This window comes from Apium graveolens, chromosome 5 (assembly GCF_009905375.1).
Source record: "Apium graveolens cultivar Ventura chromosome 5, ASM990537v1, whole genome shotgun sequence".
NCBI classification, from domain to species: domain Eukaryota; kingdom Viridiplantae; phylum Streptophyta; class Magnoliopsida; order Apiales; family Apiaceae; genus Apium; species Apium graveolens.
In genome coordinates, this window is record NC_133651.1 from 95,579,364 (window position 1) to 95,598,275 (window position 18,912).

Consider the following 18,912-nt stretch of genomic DNA (forward strand, 5'->3'; position numbering starts at 1 on the left):
TGTTCCCTCGATTGTGAGGAATATTATTCCCATGTTAGACTTGGCTGGATTTTCATTTATTATTGAGAATAATGAATGTTCTATTCTTAGAGATAATATTCTTTATGGACGTGGTGCTTTAAATAAAGGTCTGTATAAATGTGACATAATTTACTTCAGATTGAACAAACTAATAAAAGAAAAGGGATGATGAAAATCTCACTTTATAGTGGCACTGCAGTCTCCATTTAGTAGACATGGAGAGAGGGCTGCAAATTTGCTAGGAATGGTACACATAGATGTATGTGGACCAATGTCTACGCAAGCCATGGGTGGATTTTCATACTTCATTACTTTCATAGATGATAGATCTGGATTCGGATATGTGTTTGATAAAATACAAGTCTGAGGCCTTTGAAAAGTTCAAAGAATATAAGTATGAAGTGGAGAAACAAACCAAACATAGTATTATAATTCTTCGATTAGATCGAGGTGGTGAATACTTTAATGGAGTGTTTCTAGATTATCTCAAAGTAAATGGTATAGTCTCCCAATGGACTCCTCCAGATTGGTATCTGAAAGGAGAAAACAAACTTTGTTAGACATAGTTCGGTCTATGATGAGCTATGCAAATCTTCCAGTATTCCTATGGGCTTATGCATTGGAAACCTCAGCATATTTATTGAATATGGTGCCTTCCAAAATCTGTTCCTCAAACTTCGTATGAGATATGAAAAGAAAGGAAACCGAGTCTTAAACATGTTAAGATTTGGGGATGTCCAGCTTATGTCAAGAAAGTTGACCCAGATAAGCTGGAATATCGATCCGTAAAATGTAGTTTTGTGGGATATCCTAAAGAGACTTTAGGGTATTACTTTTACACCGATCATCGGGTGTTTATCTCCAGACATGCTACCTTCTTGGAAAAGGAGTTTATCCTTGAAGGAAACAGTGGGAGCAAAATTGAACTTGATGAAGTTCAAGAAGCACAAACTACTACAGATCGAGTGGAAACACCTGTTCTGACTGAACAACCTTTTGTGGAACAGCCCATTCATAGATCAGGGAGAGTGTCTCGCCAACCTGAGAGGTAATATGGCCTTGTCATTGAGAATGACAATAAGTTGTCGATCATTGATGATGACGACCCTGTAACCTATAATGAGGCTATGAGTAGTGTTGACTCAGAGAAATGGCATAGTGCCATGAAATCTAGAATGGAATCTATGTATACAGTATACAAAAGATAGATTATAGCAGATGGCCAGGTGGAGACCTATAAGGCCAGGCTTGTGGCAAAAGGATTCAAACAAAGGCAATGGATTGCGAATCTGCTTACTACGACTATGAAATCTGGCAGATGGCCAGATGGTTTTCTTTCCAAGGGAAATGAAAACCTAGTGTGTAAGCTGTTGCGATCCATATGTGGTTTAAAGCAAGCTTCTCGAAAGATGGAACATTCGTTTTGATGAGATAATCAAAGAGTTTGATTTTATCAAAAATGTAGATGAACCATGCGTCTACAAAAGGGTTAGTGGGAGCGCGGTAACATTTCTTGTATTGTATTGAATTAGAGTTGACACACATAACAACATAACAGACCCACTCACAAAACTACTTTATGAAAGTCACTTTGATCGTCATAAAGACAAGATGGGTATTAGATACCAGAGTGATTGGCTTTAGTACAAGTGGGAGATTGAAAGGAATATGTCCTAAGTCCAATCATTTATGAGGATTTAGGAATAACTTTTATGTAATCTGTTTTGATTTCATTGATATTAATAAAAGACTTGTTTTGTTTTTATTACGGGCTTTATCTATTTAAGTGTTTAAATAAGATATACCATAGTTTAGAGTAAAGCTTTATATGGATTATGATGAGATCATAATAGTGAGACCTAAAAAGATGATAACTCTAAACTTAAATAGTTCCTGGTCATAGGATTACTAACTGGTAATTAATAATCCGCAAAGATCGATACATATTATGCTTGCTTCATTATGAAGGATGTCTGTTCTCATAGACATTTGTGTGGTGACACTATAGCTAGTATGTAGGTGCTTATTATAGAATAAGTTCACTGAACATGACTCACACAGCTGAACAACTGATGGAGTTCACTCACGTGTCAGCAGTTGTTCACATAGTCATAGTTGTACAAGTATCCTTAGACTTGAGGTCATCATAGTCATCTTGTGTACATTGAACTATGCTTTGGTTTAGTTCTTAGTCTCCAGGGACAATTATTAGGGCTCTTCTGGGTATAGGAATTTGTACACGAAGATAGTGTATGATCAATAAAGGATCTACCCCTTTCAGTGAAGGAAGCGAATGTTCAAGAATTATCCACTTATGCTAGTTCAGGAATCTCTGGCCAAAGTAAATGAAATTAGAAAGGAGTTTCTAATTTGCATAGAACTACGCATAGTAAATGGTAAGCAAGTGATTAAATTAGATAGGCTTGACACGAGATCCATGCCTTATATTTAATCGGGACATTGTAGGGTAGAAGGAGTTTATTGTAAGGTAACTATTCACTGACAGGTTCTTGGTATTCTAAGCAGTGAATTCATATTATCCGGATAGTCGCGATATGTTGAGAAGCATCACTCACGATGTAGAATAAATGTGATTAATTAATTAATCATATTTAATAAATTAGAGAATTTATATAAATAATGATAAAATAGTTTTATTATTATTTATTTCTACTACCGGCTTAATATTGAACCTACAGGGTCACACCATAAAAAGAGAATGATTTAATGGTGGAGGAATTAATTAATAATGGCTGATAATTATTTATTTATGAAATAAATAATTAATTGGCAAATTTAATAATTGATTAAATGAGATTTAATTGATTATAAATTAATTAAGAAAAGTTCTTAATATTATTAATTAAAGGATTTAATTTTTGGAAATTAAATCAAGAGAGAGAATTATTTCTAAAGTGTTTAGAAAAAGGATTAATAATTAAAAGGTGTTTTAATTATTAATGAGAATAATAAATGGGATAATAATAATAATATTTATGGGAAAATTTCAGCTGAAAATTTTGCCTATAAATACACTATTATAGACCCTATTTTTATTCGAACAAAAGAACCCCAAAACCCAAAAAGTTTGGAAAACCCAATTCTCTCCACCTCCTTCCTCCTCCTTAACATCGTTTTCTTGGTGGATACCGGTGGAGTGCTTCATACTTGAGGAGCAACTGCTAAGGATCTCTGATCGTTGTCTCCGAATTAATTTTAAAGGTTAGATTCGATCCCTCAAATTTTTTATTCATGATCTGTATGCTTTTATTTGGATTTTGTATGTGTAAAAGTGTTTTGCCATGCCCCCGCTGCGTTTAAAACCCAACAGTTAGGTCACACACACTATAGAAGGGGGTTGAATACAGTGTATACTACAATCAAATCGAATTAAGAACACAAGTATGAAACACAAAATAATCTTATTAATAAAAAAATATTACAATGGAACCGTTTTCTCTCAGTGATGAACAAATATCACGAGAGCTGCTAGGGTTACAATGAATAATATTCTTCATTAAGATAACATATATAGTGTAAACCCTACATTGTGTTTATATAGACACACAGTTACAAGATAATCTTCTAATTGATATCGAATATAAGTCTGCATCCTAAAATATATCAATTAGTTATCTTTTCCTCTAAGTCTTCTATTCTTCATAGAATTATTCTCCATGCATATCTCTTCTTGTGTTTGTCTTAATCTTCTTTCCTTCAATCAGCCGCCTTCCTTATCTGAATGCCTTCTTAAGTCCTGATATTATCTTCTGATAAATATCTTCTGATATCTTAAGTTCTGATAACTTAAGTTCTGATATCTTAAGTTCTGACTTCAGTATAAGTACTGATTTCCAGTTAAGTCCTGATTTGTCCTGTTAGTTAAGATCTGAAAACTAAACACAAATCATTATTAGACATGATATCACAAATATATCTAACAATCTCCCCCAACTTGTAAATTAGCATAATACACAAGTTCAGTAGATATTTGATGATGTCAAAAACATTAAGTACAAATGCATATAAGAATTTAACTAGATAACTACAACTCACAGTCCTTGTAGCTTTTACCATCCTTAAAGTCTTATATCAGCTTTAGCGTGTATATCCTTCAGAATTTATCAGCTGTAGTTCTTGACTTGGCTTCAGTGTATGATCTCTTTAATGTCAGGAGTTGTTCTGAGATAGTTCTTCAAAAGAGTTCTCTCAGCATATTCAAGTTCATTCTGCATCCTCATTTTTGCATCTTTAAGTTCAACTGTATCTTCACCTGTCTGAAAGATAGCAGTCCTGAGATCATTTATTTTTGCTTTCCTTATATCCTAATCCAGTCTGATGACATAGGCTTTATCAGACTCCAGATTGAATTCAAGTCCCTTAATACCAAGAAATATAGTGATTTTGGCGGTATTATGCTTCATCTCAACAATATCACCATTATGAGCTCTGTACTTAGGATAGTATGGTCTGTCAGACTTTACAGAGTAAAGTTTCTTCTGCCTTTGAATATTAGATTTTAAGTAACTAGCAGCACCATTTGTTGATCTGTTCTTCACTTGAAGTAGAAATAGCACATGTTGCAATTCTTCAAAGCACTTCAAATGAATAGCATCCTTTCTTATATGGAATACCCTCCCATCTGTCATGAAATATAACATGATATCTTCTTTCAATACAGAGTGGTAGACCATTTGTACAGACTCTAGTTGATTCAATCTTTCAGGAGTTGTTCCTACTCCTGGTTCACTCAAAGAAGTTGGATCAGAGGTAGTATTATTTACTCTCTTTCCTTTAGAACTACCCAATCCTGATTTGTCTCTAGGTTCCTTTCCTCGAATAACTCTTGATTCAAAACCACTTGATGTAGTTTTCAAAGGTTGAGTAGACTGTTGAGCTTTAGTAAACCCAGGTAGAAGAATTTTTGAAGGTTTAACATGAGCAATGTCAGATGTTTCCTTTCCTTTATCTTTTGATATCAAGACAACTTGAGCTCTGTCAGAGGTTGCTTGCTTCATTGTCATATCATAATGTACTAAGTCCTGATCTTGAATAACATGAGCTCTGTCAGAGGTTGCTTGAATATTCTTCTTCTTCTTCTTCAAAATCAGACTAGTATCTTCATCATCCTTTACTTCTAGATCCATAATTGGCAGATAGATTTTTACAAAATCACCAACTTTAGCTTTGCCCTTGAACCTTGGATCTACCTCTACTTGTGATTTGGCTTTGGATTCAAATTTGGTTGCCTCAGAGTTTGTATTCTCTTTAATCACAATGCCCTTAGGCTTTGGAGGTTTCTTTGCAGTAATAGAAGCTTTAGACTTGGATTTGACATTTTCTGCTTTAAATCTGGCTTCTTCTTCCTTCAGACTTTCAAAGTCCATTCCTGGATTGTCTTTGAGAAATAGTCTTTTTGAAATTTCTTCATCCAGCTTCTGTAACTTGGGGTCCCGATAATAGACTGTTGTTTCCTTCCTCTTAAGCTTCAGTGTCTGCATAAACTTCTGTGATTCTTGACTCTCACCCTGTATCAGAACATCAGGCTTAGTCAGAACTTGCTTATCAGAACTTTTTCTTCTATCAGCATCAGAGCTTGATCTCTGTGTAGAAGTTCCTGCTTTCCTAGATGAAGAGCCTTTACCTTGACCATGACCTCTACCCTTTCAGAGTTTCCCTGGTCTTCATTATCATCATCCTTACCCTTCAGTGGTTGATCAATTTTGCATTTGGACTTAATCACTTTCTCCCCCTTTTTAGCATCATCTGGTAGAAGGAGAGAGACAAGAATTCCACAGAGTTTTGGATTTCATTGAGTTGATCTTGTTGAGCAGCTTGATTCTTTAAAATATCAGATATTTGAGCTTGCTGCTTTTCTTGAGTCTTTTCTATATACCCAATTCGGTCAAAGGCTGGCTTAAAAAACCTGTTCTTTTCCAATTTGATATTCATGTCTTGCTGAATCAGGGTTTCTTGAATTTTGTTAACCTTGGCTTGAGTTATTGAGTCTTAACCTTGAAGGTGCCTTGTACTCAATGCAGTAACTCTGAGCTGTGCTTTGAAGTCATCATTCACCAGCATCTCATCAACTTTAGCCAGGTGCTCAGCAAGAATATTTGCAGTAGGTACAAAATCAACTTTGTTCCACTCCTTGATCCATTCTTTTCCTTTTGGAGTTTCACTCCAAGGTACTGGTGCATCCTCTCTAACAAAGTTCTTGATTAGATCAGCTTTGCCTAGAACTTGTTAAGGTGCATATCCTGAAGGACCAGCTGCATCAGCATATAGATTTGTAGCAGCTTCACCAGTATTGTCAGCATTTGCAGCATCAGAACTTACAGAGCCTGCAGAATCAGCTTCCTCTGATAAAATGATTGTGTGTGAGGCTATAAAGGTTTCAAAATCATCCTCTAAGTTCTGATCAGCATCCAAATTCTGATGCTCACCTAATATCTGATCTTCATCATCTAGATTCAGAAGAGGTATTGTTGGAATATCTGCATTGAAATCAGCATCTAAAATTGGTGTTGTTGGTGGAGTATGTTGAAGAATGGTTGGAGCTTCCAAGTACAGAACCTCAGGCACATTCAAGTTGTGAATATCTATTTCAACACTTGTAACTGGTGCATCTGTATGTAATGGATCATTAAGTGGAGACATAGAAGGTGTAGTCACTCTGTCTTGAGCAGTTTCTTCAGCTTAAATTGGAGACAGTGGAGGTGTAGATTCAGTGGCTTCAGCGAATTCTGGTTGTGTAGATGGAAGAGATTTAATCATAATTGGCTCCTTTAGGATCAGAGATTCCTGGTCCCCTTCCTTAGCTGCTGCTTCCAAATCCTTTGAATCTGACTCAGCTGTGTCCCTGCTAGCTCTTTGTTTCTTCAATCTCTTCAAGGGTGGACAGACTTTGGGAGCTTTGTCATCAGAATTTATCTTTCTAAGCCTTTTGAGGGGCCTAGAACTCCCAGTTTCCTTTGTTTTCTGTGGAGATACTTCCTCAGCTGCTTCTGCAACAGGTTCTGATGTTTGAACCTGTGCCTCATCTTCTAATTCATCTCTCAGAATCATCCTCCTTCTTTTATGCTGTAACTGAGGTACTATCGGTCCTCTTTGCTCTAGTAGAAGAAGGCTGCACTAGAGTATGTGCTGATGGTTGATTGGCATGATCTGTTATGAGTGGTTGTTGAGTGACAGGAGTAGGTACTGATGGTTGTTGTGGGTTGGTGGGTTAGACATCAGGATATACAGTTGTATAGGTTTCTGGATCAGCATTTACCAAGACTTGTTTTACTGATTGAGGGATTTGTAAAGGTCTCAGCACTTTTTTCTTGGTATCAGAGTTTAACAGGTCATTAAAGGCCCTTTTTGCAAGCTTAAATGGTGAAATTAAGTCACTGAATAGTGGGGGTTCATCAGCACAACAGTAACTATATATAAGCTGACAGAATCTAGCAAAATATACTACATTCCTATCTTCTGTCATCCTATCCCCTATAAAACCTAGCACAGCACTTGCATAATCAAAATGAATTTGATTTATAAGAAAGTACCCGATTTGCTGACTCGGAATGGGAATATCATCAATGTTGGAGCATTTATTTGCGAATGCCTTGGTGATGCAATCAAAGAAATAACTCCATTCCTTTCTGATATGTGATCTTTTCAATTGACCCAGCTTTCCCAGGCTTTTCTCATAGCCCAAATTGGCCATAAGCTACTGTAAAATAGGCTCCTCCACTGTTGAGAATGTACAGTCTTTAGGTAAATGGAGAGCTTTACGAACAGTCGATTTAGTAACCACATACTCGACATCGCCTGATGTGAAAATTATGCTTGGAGAACCAGTAGCACCACCATCATCATATAACCCAGTTCGCCAGAACGTCAGCACTTGTTTGCCAGAAATAGATTGAGGTTGAGTCAGAGCATACCCAATCTCACTATGAGTTAAGAAATCTTGTACAAAATGAAGTTCCGAAGGAGCTTCACTCTTAGTGAGAATGGCAGCATAGTTGTTGGGGACGAACTTTGCTCCATTAAAGATTATATCCTTGGGTGCCATTAAAAATGAGTGAGAATTTAGAATGCCTGAAAGGTGTTTGATAAAATGTCTGTATAGTAAACTGTCAGAAAATATGAGAGTATAAGAAAAAGAGAGAGAGTGAATAAAATAGAAATGTAAATAAAAGATTTGAAAATCTTTTATCTCTTTTACTTAGACACCCCACGTGACAACAGTTATTGAGAAGTGGAACAGACTATACACCTGTCAGCCATGCAGCAGTTAAGACAGTAGTTAATGGGCATGGGAAATAAGTAATGATTACTATGCATATGCAATTTTTCAAAAAAACTGTTCCCACTAAACAAATGATTATTACTGTCTTTATCTCACATAAACCAATATTCTGATAAAATATAACCGTTCAAGTATTGACCTAAAAATAAATCAAGAAAATAAATATTGCCACGTCAGCATCAGAACTTGATTTTTATCAGAATTTAAAAGTCATCAGAATATGGCTTCTTAACTCAAAAAGTGAATGTTTATTTCTGTAATTCTTCACAGAAATACTGATATGGTTTCAACAGAACTTAATCATCAGAACTTCCATCAAAACTTGTCCTCAGAATTTATGCAACTGACACTTGAACTGTTCATCTAAAATAACATTAATCACCACAGTAATTTTCATCATTCATATGGAGTGTAAGTGTGTTCATTAAGCTAAATATCAGACAAAGAGTAAAGTCTGATTCACTTCAGTACATCTTAGAAATAAGACATAACTATGAACTTTGCTTAAAATATGTCATTAGTCTGAAGTCTACTATAGAATGAGTTCATGCATGAGTCCACCTCAACTATTTTGTGCTCATTTTATGCATCTTTTGAAATTCCTTTTTACAGTGGCTTCTTAGTGTAAGTGAGTCACGACTGCTTATCAGAATTTATGCTATTATCAGAGTATTTCTCCAGTAATCAGAGAATGTGAAAAGTCACCAAGAAAATTTTATTTTTCTTTTCTAATGCATATTACATAATACCAGCAATGCACTTGGGTCTTCCCTTCCACATACATTTTTCTCTAAATCTCAAAGGAGTACCTGATATTTATTTCTTTTCTTTTCTTTTTCTTTTGATAAGTGAGGCATATCAGCACTTAGTACACCCATAAGATTTACAGACATCAGAACATAACAGATAATAAACACCATTCTAGTTTTTTGACTTAGTAATAAGATACATAAAGTAAACCTAACCAAGCTCAATATCAGAATTTGCTTGTGTTAAAAGATTTTCACATAAACAATTACTTCAAACATGGGATCTTTAGTATATTAAAGACTACTAGGTCAGCATCTAGCACAGTCATCCTCATTGGATTGAATAGTCTCAGAAACATTCATATCACTATCAGAGTTTAGAAATTCATATCAGACAACAATCAGCACTTAGGTAAATTTCAATTTAAGCACAGATTACATAAAGAGAGTAATATATGTAAATACTGATCATAAAGTCTGATGTAACAGAACATAAACTAAACAGATTTAGAGAAAGAACCTGAAACCATTTCAAGTTCATTTACCAATCTTGTAAAAGTAGCTTCACACAATGGTTTTGTGAAGATATCTGCTAGTTGTTGATCTGTTGGAACAAAATGCAATTTCACTGTACCTTCCATCACATGTTCCCTTATGAAGTGGTACTTAATGCTGATGTGCTTTGTCATTGAGTGCTGAACTGGATTACCTATCATAGCAATAGCACTTTGATTATCACAGTAAATAGGGATTTTAGAAAATTCTAACCCATAATCCAATAACTGATTCTTCATCCAAAGGATTTGTACACAATAGTTTTCTATAGCAATGTACTCTGCCTCTGCAGTTGATGTGGAAATTGACTTTTGTTTCTTGCTAAACCAAGAAACTAATCTCCCTCCAAGAAATTGGCAGCTTCCACTTGTGTTTTTCTTGTCAATTTTGCACCCTGCAAAATCTGCATCTGAGTAACCTATTAGCTTAAAGTCTGATTCCCTAGGATACCATAATCCTAGATCAGCTGTACCCTTAAGGTACTTGAAATTCTTTTCACAGCTGTTAAGTGAGGTTCTCTTGGATCTGCTTGAAATCTTGCACAAAGACAGGTAGCATACATAATATCAGGTCTACTTGCAGTTAGATAGAGTAATGAGCCAATCATACCTCTATAATCAGTAATGTCTACTGATGTACCAGTATCCTTATCCAATTTTGTTGCAGTGGCCATAGGAGTGGATGCACTTGAACAGTCTTGCATTCCAAATTTCTTGTGTACTTAGATTGACAAATAAAAGTTCCTTCTTCATTCTGCTTGACTTGAAGGCCCAGAAAATAGCTAAGTTCTCCCATCATACTCATTTGATATCTTGGCTGCATTAGCTTGGAAAACCTTTTACAAAGTCTATCATTTGTAAAACCAAAAATGATAGTCAATTGTCCCTCTGTTAAATCCACTTTCCAGAAAAAACTGAGCTAATGTCTCATACCATGCTCTTGGAGTTTGCTTAAGGCCATAAAATACTTTATCAAGTCTGTAGACATGATAAGGAAATTTTGAATCTACAAAACCTGGAGGTTGTTCAACATATACTTCTTCTTCCAATTCTCCATTAAGAAAAGCACTTTTTACATCCATTTGAAAGACTGTAAACTTTTTGTGAGCAGCATAAGCCAAAAATATCCTTACGGCTTCCAATCTAGCAACTGGTGCAAATGTTTCATCATAATCAATTTCCTTCTGTTGAGAATATCCTTTTGCAACCAGCCTTACTTTATTCCTTGTAATTATGCCATCACTATCAGTTTTGTTTCTGAACACCCATTTTGTACTAACAACTGATATGTTCTTTGGTCTTGGTACTAGGGTCCAGACTTTATTTCTTTCAAATTTATTTAACTCTTCCTGCATTGCTTGCACCCAATCAACATCTTGAAGAGCTTCTTCCACTTTCTTTGGTTCATCCTGAGAAAGAAAAGAATGATAAAGACATTCATTTGATGTTGTTCTAGTTCTAATACCTGCTTCAGAATCTCCAATAATCAAATCAGGTGTATGTGTTTTAGTCCACTTCATTGCAGATGGAAGGTTTTCTCTAGAACTGGATGCTCCCCCATGATCCATGTTGTCTCCATCAACATTATCTGATGCTCCCCCTGAAATTATGCTCTCTGAGTTGGATCCTTCAGAATTTGAGTTTCCAGAATTATCAGAACTTGGCCCATCAGAACTTGATGAATCAGAACTTAAAGAGCCTGTTCTAGGTTCTTATGCTTCTTGAGATGTGGTTGGATCTTCAATATGCTCCCCCTGCACAGGTGCATTTTCCTTTGGCGTAGTCACCACAGTTTCAATAACATCAGAGTTTAACCCATCAGAGTTTCCAGTATCAGGATTTAGACTATCAGAATTTACAGAATCAGAATTTAAAACTTCATTTTCAAACCTCAGCTGATCATGATCACTGAAATCTTCAAGTCCAGTAATCTTCTTATCATCAAAAGAGACATTGATAGATTCCATGACAACTCTTGTTCTTAAATTATAGACTCTGAAGGCTTTTGTAGAAAGTGGATATCCAACAAAAATTCCTTCATCAGCTTTTAGATCAAATTTGGATAGCTGTTCAGGATGAGTCTTAAGAGCAAACCATTTGCATCTCAATACATGAAAGTACTTCAGATTTGGCTTCTTTTTCTTCACCATCTCATATGGTGTCTTTCCATGCTTGTTGATAAATGTTGCATTTTGAGTAAAACAAGCAGTCTGCACAGCTTCAGCCCAAAAGTAGGTTGGTAATTTTGCTTCATCAAGCATAGTTCGTGCAGCTTCAATAAGAGTTCTATTCTTTCTTTCAACAACTCCATTTTGTTGTGGAGTTCTAGAAGCATAAAATTCCTGCTTTATTTCATGATCTTTGCAGAACTCTTCCATAATTATATTCTTGAACTCAGTGTCATTATCACTTCTTATAATTTTCACAGAGTCTTTGACCAATTTATCCAGTTGTTTGACATGATCAATCAAGATAGATGCAGACTCATTTTTTTTGTGCAAGAAATACACCCATGTGTATCTGGTAAACTCATCTAGTATGACCATAGCATATTTCTTCTTTGCAATAGACATGACATTCACTGGACCAAATAGATCAACATATAGTATGTGATAAGGTTCAAGAATTGAAGATTCAGTCTTGCTCTTGAATGAAGATTTTCCTTATTTTGCCTTTTGACATGAATCACAAAGGCCATCAGGAGCAAATACTGATTTTGGCAGTCCTCTCACAAGATCTTTCTTGACTAGTTCATTTATATTGTTAAAATTTAAATGAGAGAGTTTCTTGTGCCAATCTCAGCTTTCTTCAATTGATGCTCTACTTAACAGACAGATTGCAGAACCATCAGAACTTGTTAAAAGCTTGGCTTCATAAATGTTACCATGCATGTATCCCTTTAGAACAACTTTTCCTGTAGATTTGCTTACAACTTCACAGTGTTCTTCAAAGAAATCCACATGATAACCTATGTCACAGATTTGACTAACACTCAGCAGATTGTGTTTAAGTCCTGAGACTAGAGCTACTTTTTCAATGATGACATTCCCAAGATTGATATTGCCATATCCCAGAGTTTTTCCCATGTTGTCATCTCCATAAGAAACTCCTGGGCCAGCTTTCTCCACAAAGTCTGATAGCAGGGCTTTATTTCCAGTCATATGTCCTGAACATCCACTGTCCAGAACTAGGATGTTTTTCCTGTTGCCCTGCAATCACAAAGACCACTAATGATTAGTTTTAAGGAGCCAGACTTGCTTGGAACCTTTGGCCTTATTAAGTTTGTTAACATTTGCAGCGGATTTAACATCATAGTTTATGTCAACATTTTTCTTATCAGAATTTACAGTATCAGACTTTGCATCAGAACTTACACTAGAAGGAATAATGCTAACTTTCTTTAAAGAAGGTTTTATTTGATAATAATCATAGTACAAACTATGATATTCCTTACAAGTATAAATGGAATGGCATAAACTACCACAAGGAAAACAAGGATTTTGTGGCTTAAACCTAACAGACTGACTCTTAACTCCTGACTTAGAAGGTAAGGAGTTTATATTCTTATTCTTCCTGCAAAAAGAAGCCAGATGGTTAGAATTTCCACAGTTATAGAATTTATTTCTAGGAGCATTAGGTACAGGCATATAATTACTGCTTTTGTTCATACCTTCCTTTCCATTCCTATTTTTCCTAGGTGGCTTTACCTTGTTTACATTCTTAATCTCTTTTAGCTTATACTTAAACTGCTTCTTTGTCATTAATCATATGTTAACTTCAGCTGGTTTATCATGTTTTAACTTATCAGAAGTTGACTCTGCTTTAACTTCTGTTTCACTATCTTTCATCTTTTCAGAATCAGACATTACAGTTTTAGCTACAAACTTAACAGGATTTACCTTTAGCTTAGTAGTCTGTTTAACAATAATTGGTTTAATTTGTTCAGTTCATGTTTCACTTTTATCATCTCCATAACCTAAACCCTCTTTCCAGTTTCCACTACTTAGTAAATTCTGAGTTGTTCTGCCAGAGTTAGTCCAAGTCCTGATAATCTCTCTTTCCTTTTCTAAGTCAGTTTTTAGAGATTGATTCAATTTTAGCACTTCATCTCTAACATAAAAAGCATCATCTCTTTCTTTCTGAGTTTGATGGAACATAACTAACTCTTTTTCTAAATAGTCATTCCTTTTCTTAAAAGCCAGATTTTCAGAAGTTAACCTATCACATGTTAAATTTTGATCTCTATAACTAATGAATATGGTTTTAAGATAAGATCTCAACTCAGTAATGTCATCAGTATGAAAAGCTTAAGTTGTTTGAGGTACCTTTAACTCAGCAGCATCAAAACTACTATCAGCATTTGCCATCAAGGCATAGTTCACCTCATCTTCAGAATGTGAAGTGTATGTCCAGCTTTTCTTCTTTGTGATCAGTGCCTTGCCTTTGTCACCTTTTCCTTTCTTGCAATCAGGAGATATGTGGTCTTTCTCACCACAATTGTAGCATTTAACATTTGAGTAATCTCCTCTGTCAGACTTTCCTGCTTTGCCTTCAGATTTTCTGAATCCCTTTTTATCAGAACTTCCACTTTTTCTGGAAAACTTTCTTCCCTTTCTGAATTTCCCATAGGCTATCTTTGTGATGTCCTTCATCATAAGAGCACACAATATCATCATCTCTTCATCAACATCCATCTCAGATAGACTTTCAGTTTCTGAATCCTCATCACTATCAGAACTTGATGACTCAGTATCAGACTTTGTGATGAGAGCCTTTCCTTTGCCTTTCTTTGAGACAGCCACTTTGGGGGATTCCTCCTCAGCCTTAAGAGCAACTGTTCATGACTTTCTCCCATGCCTCTTGCTTCTTTGATCTATCTCAAGTTCATGAGTTTTGAGCATACCATAAATTTCATCAAGAGTAGTTTCATCAAGAGCATAATTGTCTCTTATAGTAGTTGCCTTCAAATCCCAACTTTCAGGAAGAGCTAAAAGGAATTTAAGATTAGTATCTTCAAGATCATATTCCTTGTCTACCAGTGACAGATCATTCAAGAGTTTGACAAATATTTCATATAAACCAGTTAATGACTCATCAGGTTTTGAGTCAAAGTGCTCATACTTTTAAGTGAGTATAGTCCTTCTGTTCTTCTTAATTGCATCAGTTCCCTGGCATCTTATTTCCAAGGCATCCCATATCTCATTTACAGTCTTGCAGTTAATTACCCTGTTTGACATGACATTATCAACGACACTATGCAGCAAATGCCTTACCTTTGCATCCTTAGCAATAGATGAGATATCTTCAGCTGTATACTCACTTTTCTCCTTTGGTACAGTCTTTGCTGGCTGATCTGCAACTACAAAAGAGAGCTTTGTTAGCTTATGTGGTCCTTCCTTAATTCTGTCAAGGTATTCAGGATCTGTGGCTTCCAGAAACATAGTCATCCTCACTTTCCATATGGGATACTCAGAAGGTTTCAGTATGGGAACCCTAATAGTCTCATATCGATTATGGATTTGAGTCTTTGGAGTTTCTTCAGTTTTGATGGGCTTGGTTGGAGTTTGTTCTTCTTCAGACATGATTGTTTTGGATCTTTACTGTATATGTGTTAACAGATAGGCTCTGATACCACTTGTTAGGTCACACACGTTGTAGAATGGGGTTGAATACAGTGTATACTACAATCAAATCGAATTAAGAACACAAGTATGAAACACAAAATAATCTTATTAATAAAACAGTATTATAATGGAACCGTTCTCTCTTAGTGATGAACAAATAACACGAGAGCTGCTAGGGTTACAATGAATAATATTCTCGATTAAGATAACACATATAATGTAAACCCTATGTTGTGTTTATATAGACACACAGTTAAAAGATAATCTTCTAATTGATATCGAATATAAGTCTGCATCCTAAAATATATCAATTAGTTATCTTTTCCTCCAAGTCTTCTATTCTTCATAGAATTATTCTCCATGCATATCTCTTCTTGTGTTTGTCTTAATCTTCTTTCCTTCAATCAGCCGCCTTCCTTATCTGAATATCTTCTTAAGTCCTGATATTATCTTCTGATAAATATCTTCTGATATCTTAAGTTCTGATAACTTAAGTTCTGATATCTTAAGTTTTGATTTCAGTATAAGTACTGATTTCCAGTTAAGTCCTGATTTGTCCTGTTAGTTAAGATCTGAAAACTAAACACAAATCATTATTAGACATGACATCACAAATATATCTAACAGTAGTTTTATTTTCAGTGTCAACATCCTTAATTCCATCTACAAAACCAAGACATTATTTCCAGTTTTTCTTAGAGATTATCTCATGAACCTTTTTGCCTGAATTAGTCCAGGCCTTAAGGGTTTTCCTCTCATTCTCTAATTCATTCTCCAACATACTATACTTAGCTTCTAGTATCTTTACTATATGTTTAACTTTCTCACATTCTTTCTGAACTTCAATCTGATTTACTAAGTCAGACTCCAAATGATCATTCCTAGACTTTAAGATTTCATTTTCAGATAACAGCCTATTGTTCTCCAAAGTCTTATTTTTAAAATAATCATGTAGAGACTTAAGAATAGATTTCAGTTCAGATATATCTTCCGTATCAAAAAAGAAGAAAGAAGTTGATACCTTAGAATCAGAGGAAGCAAGAGCATCAAAGCTAGCCATCAGTGCATAGCATATTTCTTCATTTTCAGAATCAGTGGAGTCCATCCTTCCTTGATGTAATCAAGGCTTTGTTCTTCCCTTTGTCATGCTTTGTCTTTTTGCACTCTATAGCAAAGTGACCAGGTTCATCACAGTTGTAGCACTTGATTTTCGGCCTGTCGACTTTTCCAGCTTTAGAGTCCTTCTCTTCTCTTCTTCCAGATGACTTCCTTTCTCCTCCAGTGAACTTTTTCCTGAAGCTTCTATTCTTCTGAGACTTCCTGAATTGTATCCTCTTGAAGCCCTTAACTAGCAATGCAGCCATTTGCATGACATCAGAATTTGTCATGTTCTCATCGATTTCAGAATCAGTATCATCATCAGGATTTGATGATGAATCATCAGTATCCGATTCTGGCAGATTGTTCTTTTTCCTTGCAGCTTCAACTAACCTTTCTTTTGAAGCTTTAGCATTCACTTTCAAAGCAACTGATTTTCCCTTGTTGTTTTTCCTCTCTTTCCTTTGCTGAACTTCCAGATAATGAGTTCTCAGCATGCCATAGACTTCAAGGCTATTTCCAAATCATACTGATGTCGTATGATTGAAGTCTGAGTCTCTCATTCCTCATTCAAGGCTCTCAGAAACTTAGTGTTTGAATCCTCCTGATTATACACTTTTCCCACCAAGGATAAGTTGTTGAGAAGGGTGAGAAATCTGTCATAGATGTCAGTGAGGCTTTCATCGGGTTTGGCCTCAAAATGTTCATATTCTTGAATTAGAACAGCCCTTCTGTTCTTCTAGATGGTCATGGTTCCTTGACATTGAGTTTCAAGAGCATCCCAGATCTCCTTGACAGTCTTGTAGGCTATAACCCTGTTTGACATCACAGAATCAAGACTGTTATGTAAAATGTTTCTTACCTTTGCATCTTTCAGCACAACTACTTTCTCTTCTGGTGTCCACTCACTCTTCTCCTTCAACTGATAGTGTTCAGCAACAGTAGGAGTTGTAGGCACCAGTTTTGTTGGCATGTATGGTCCATCATTGATTACGTCGAGATAGTCTGGATTTGTAGCCTCCAGGTGCATGAGCATCTTCAACTTTCATGTAGGATATTCAGCCTTTTTCAGAATGGGGATTTTAATACTTTCATACTTGTTCAGAGACATATTTAGATCGCTTTTGATTGTAAATTTATCAGTTTGCTCTAATACCAATTGTTTCCCAGTAATGATATAGTTGTTTGAGGGGGTTGGATACAATTGTATAAATGTTTCGAGCAAGTATAAAAATATAACAGTTCTTTATATTTCTGATAAAAACTGTTACAAACTCTCTCAAGAAATACTGATGTTCTTGAGAGCTGCTAGGTCGTACAATATCTGATGTTCTTGAGAGCTGCTAGGTTGTACAATATTCGAGTTAATCACTATGTGATGACCTAAATTGTGTTTATATAATACACAGCTACTACAAATCAGTCTAGAATATGCATTATCAATTACTAACAGAAAATGATATATATCTTCAACTGAATACAAAAAGTCCTATCACTCAGAACGAACAAATATCCATCCCTCAAAATAAGGAACAGACTTAATCTTCACAACAGACTGTTTTCAGATACTTATGTTTTGCAGATACTGATGATGCATCAAATCCTGATGACATCCAAAACAGTCATATCCTGAGCTCCTCCTGATCATTGAGAATCAACACGTAACAAAAATAAAATTCAATGATTTGTAGGGTTTTGAGATAAAAATGAAGTAAAAATTGTTGTTCGAGCAAAGAATCAAACACATAGAGTGCGATTTGAGATTAATAAGGTTTCTTGAGATTATATCAACGAATTAACCAGAAAAATAGATCAATCAAGCTAGAGAAACAATCGAATAAGACTAATTCAGATAAAAGCTTCAGAGAAAAAGAAAATCTGATCAAGAAATCAAGATTTCAACAACTAGATTTCGTAGTAAGTAATTAAGGACTAGTTTCGGATCGAAGGACATATGAATTAAAACCTGATGAAGACGATGAAGATACGCAGCAAAGTTATGTACAAATCTGTATGTATAACCATGTGTAACATAATTGCTCTGATACCGTGAGAAGTTTTGTAAAACTGAAAGAACAAGTTTATTAATGAAAAAAGATACAGAGTCTTTGTCCTATACTAGCATATATACAGACCAACTGATTTTGAATGAAGCTTGACGGAAAATAACTAATTCATATGTCTTGTTGTCATTCTACTCACTCTATTTTTTAATATATGACGTTTAACTTTCTGACACACATGTTTAGGAGGTTTGACTATATAGTTAAAATTATTTTTTTTTAAAAAAATCTCTGAATACAAATTTTGATCTCATATTTTTATTCAAATTTTTTTTTGAAAATAATAATTATAACTATGTATGGTCAACCCTTCTAAACATGCCAAAAAGTCAAATGTAATATATTAAACAAAACTTATATCGTCGACCCAGGTGCTATTTCACCAAACATTAATTTGAACTATACTTGAAGCTTCGATTACACAGTTATTAACTTGAAATATATTCAATTTAGATAGTTGTTCCACTGTTCAATTGTTCGTTTACTGTAGATGATTTAATTAAG

The 18,912-nt window shown here is 35.2% G+C and overlaps 1 long non-coding RNA gene across 1 annotated transcript; it reads right to left on the reverse strand.

The window, feature by feature from the left end:
• Positions 1 to 17,575: 17,575 nt before the first annotated feature.
• On the reverse strand, positions 17,576 to 18,551 carry LOC141661383 (uncharacterized). The gene is made up of 2 exons (XR_012549928.1): positions 18,312 to 18,551; positions 17,576 to 17,985 (listed from the first exon to the last, which is right to left on the reverse strand). It is a non-coding gene; the product is annotated as an uncharacterized LOC141661383 (long non-coding RNA).
• Between the last annotated feature and the right edge of the window lie 361 nt (positions 18,552 to 18,912).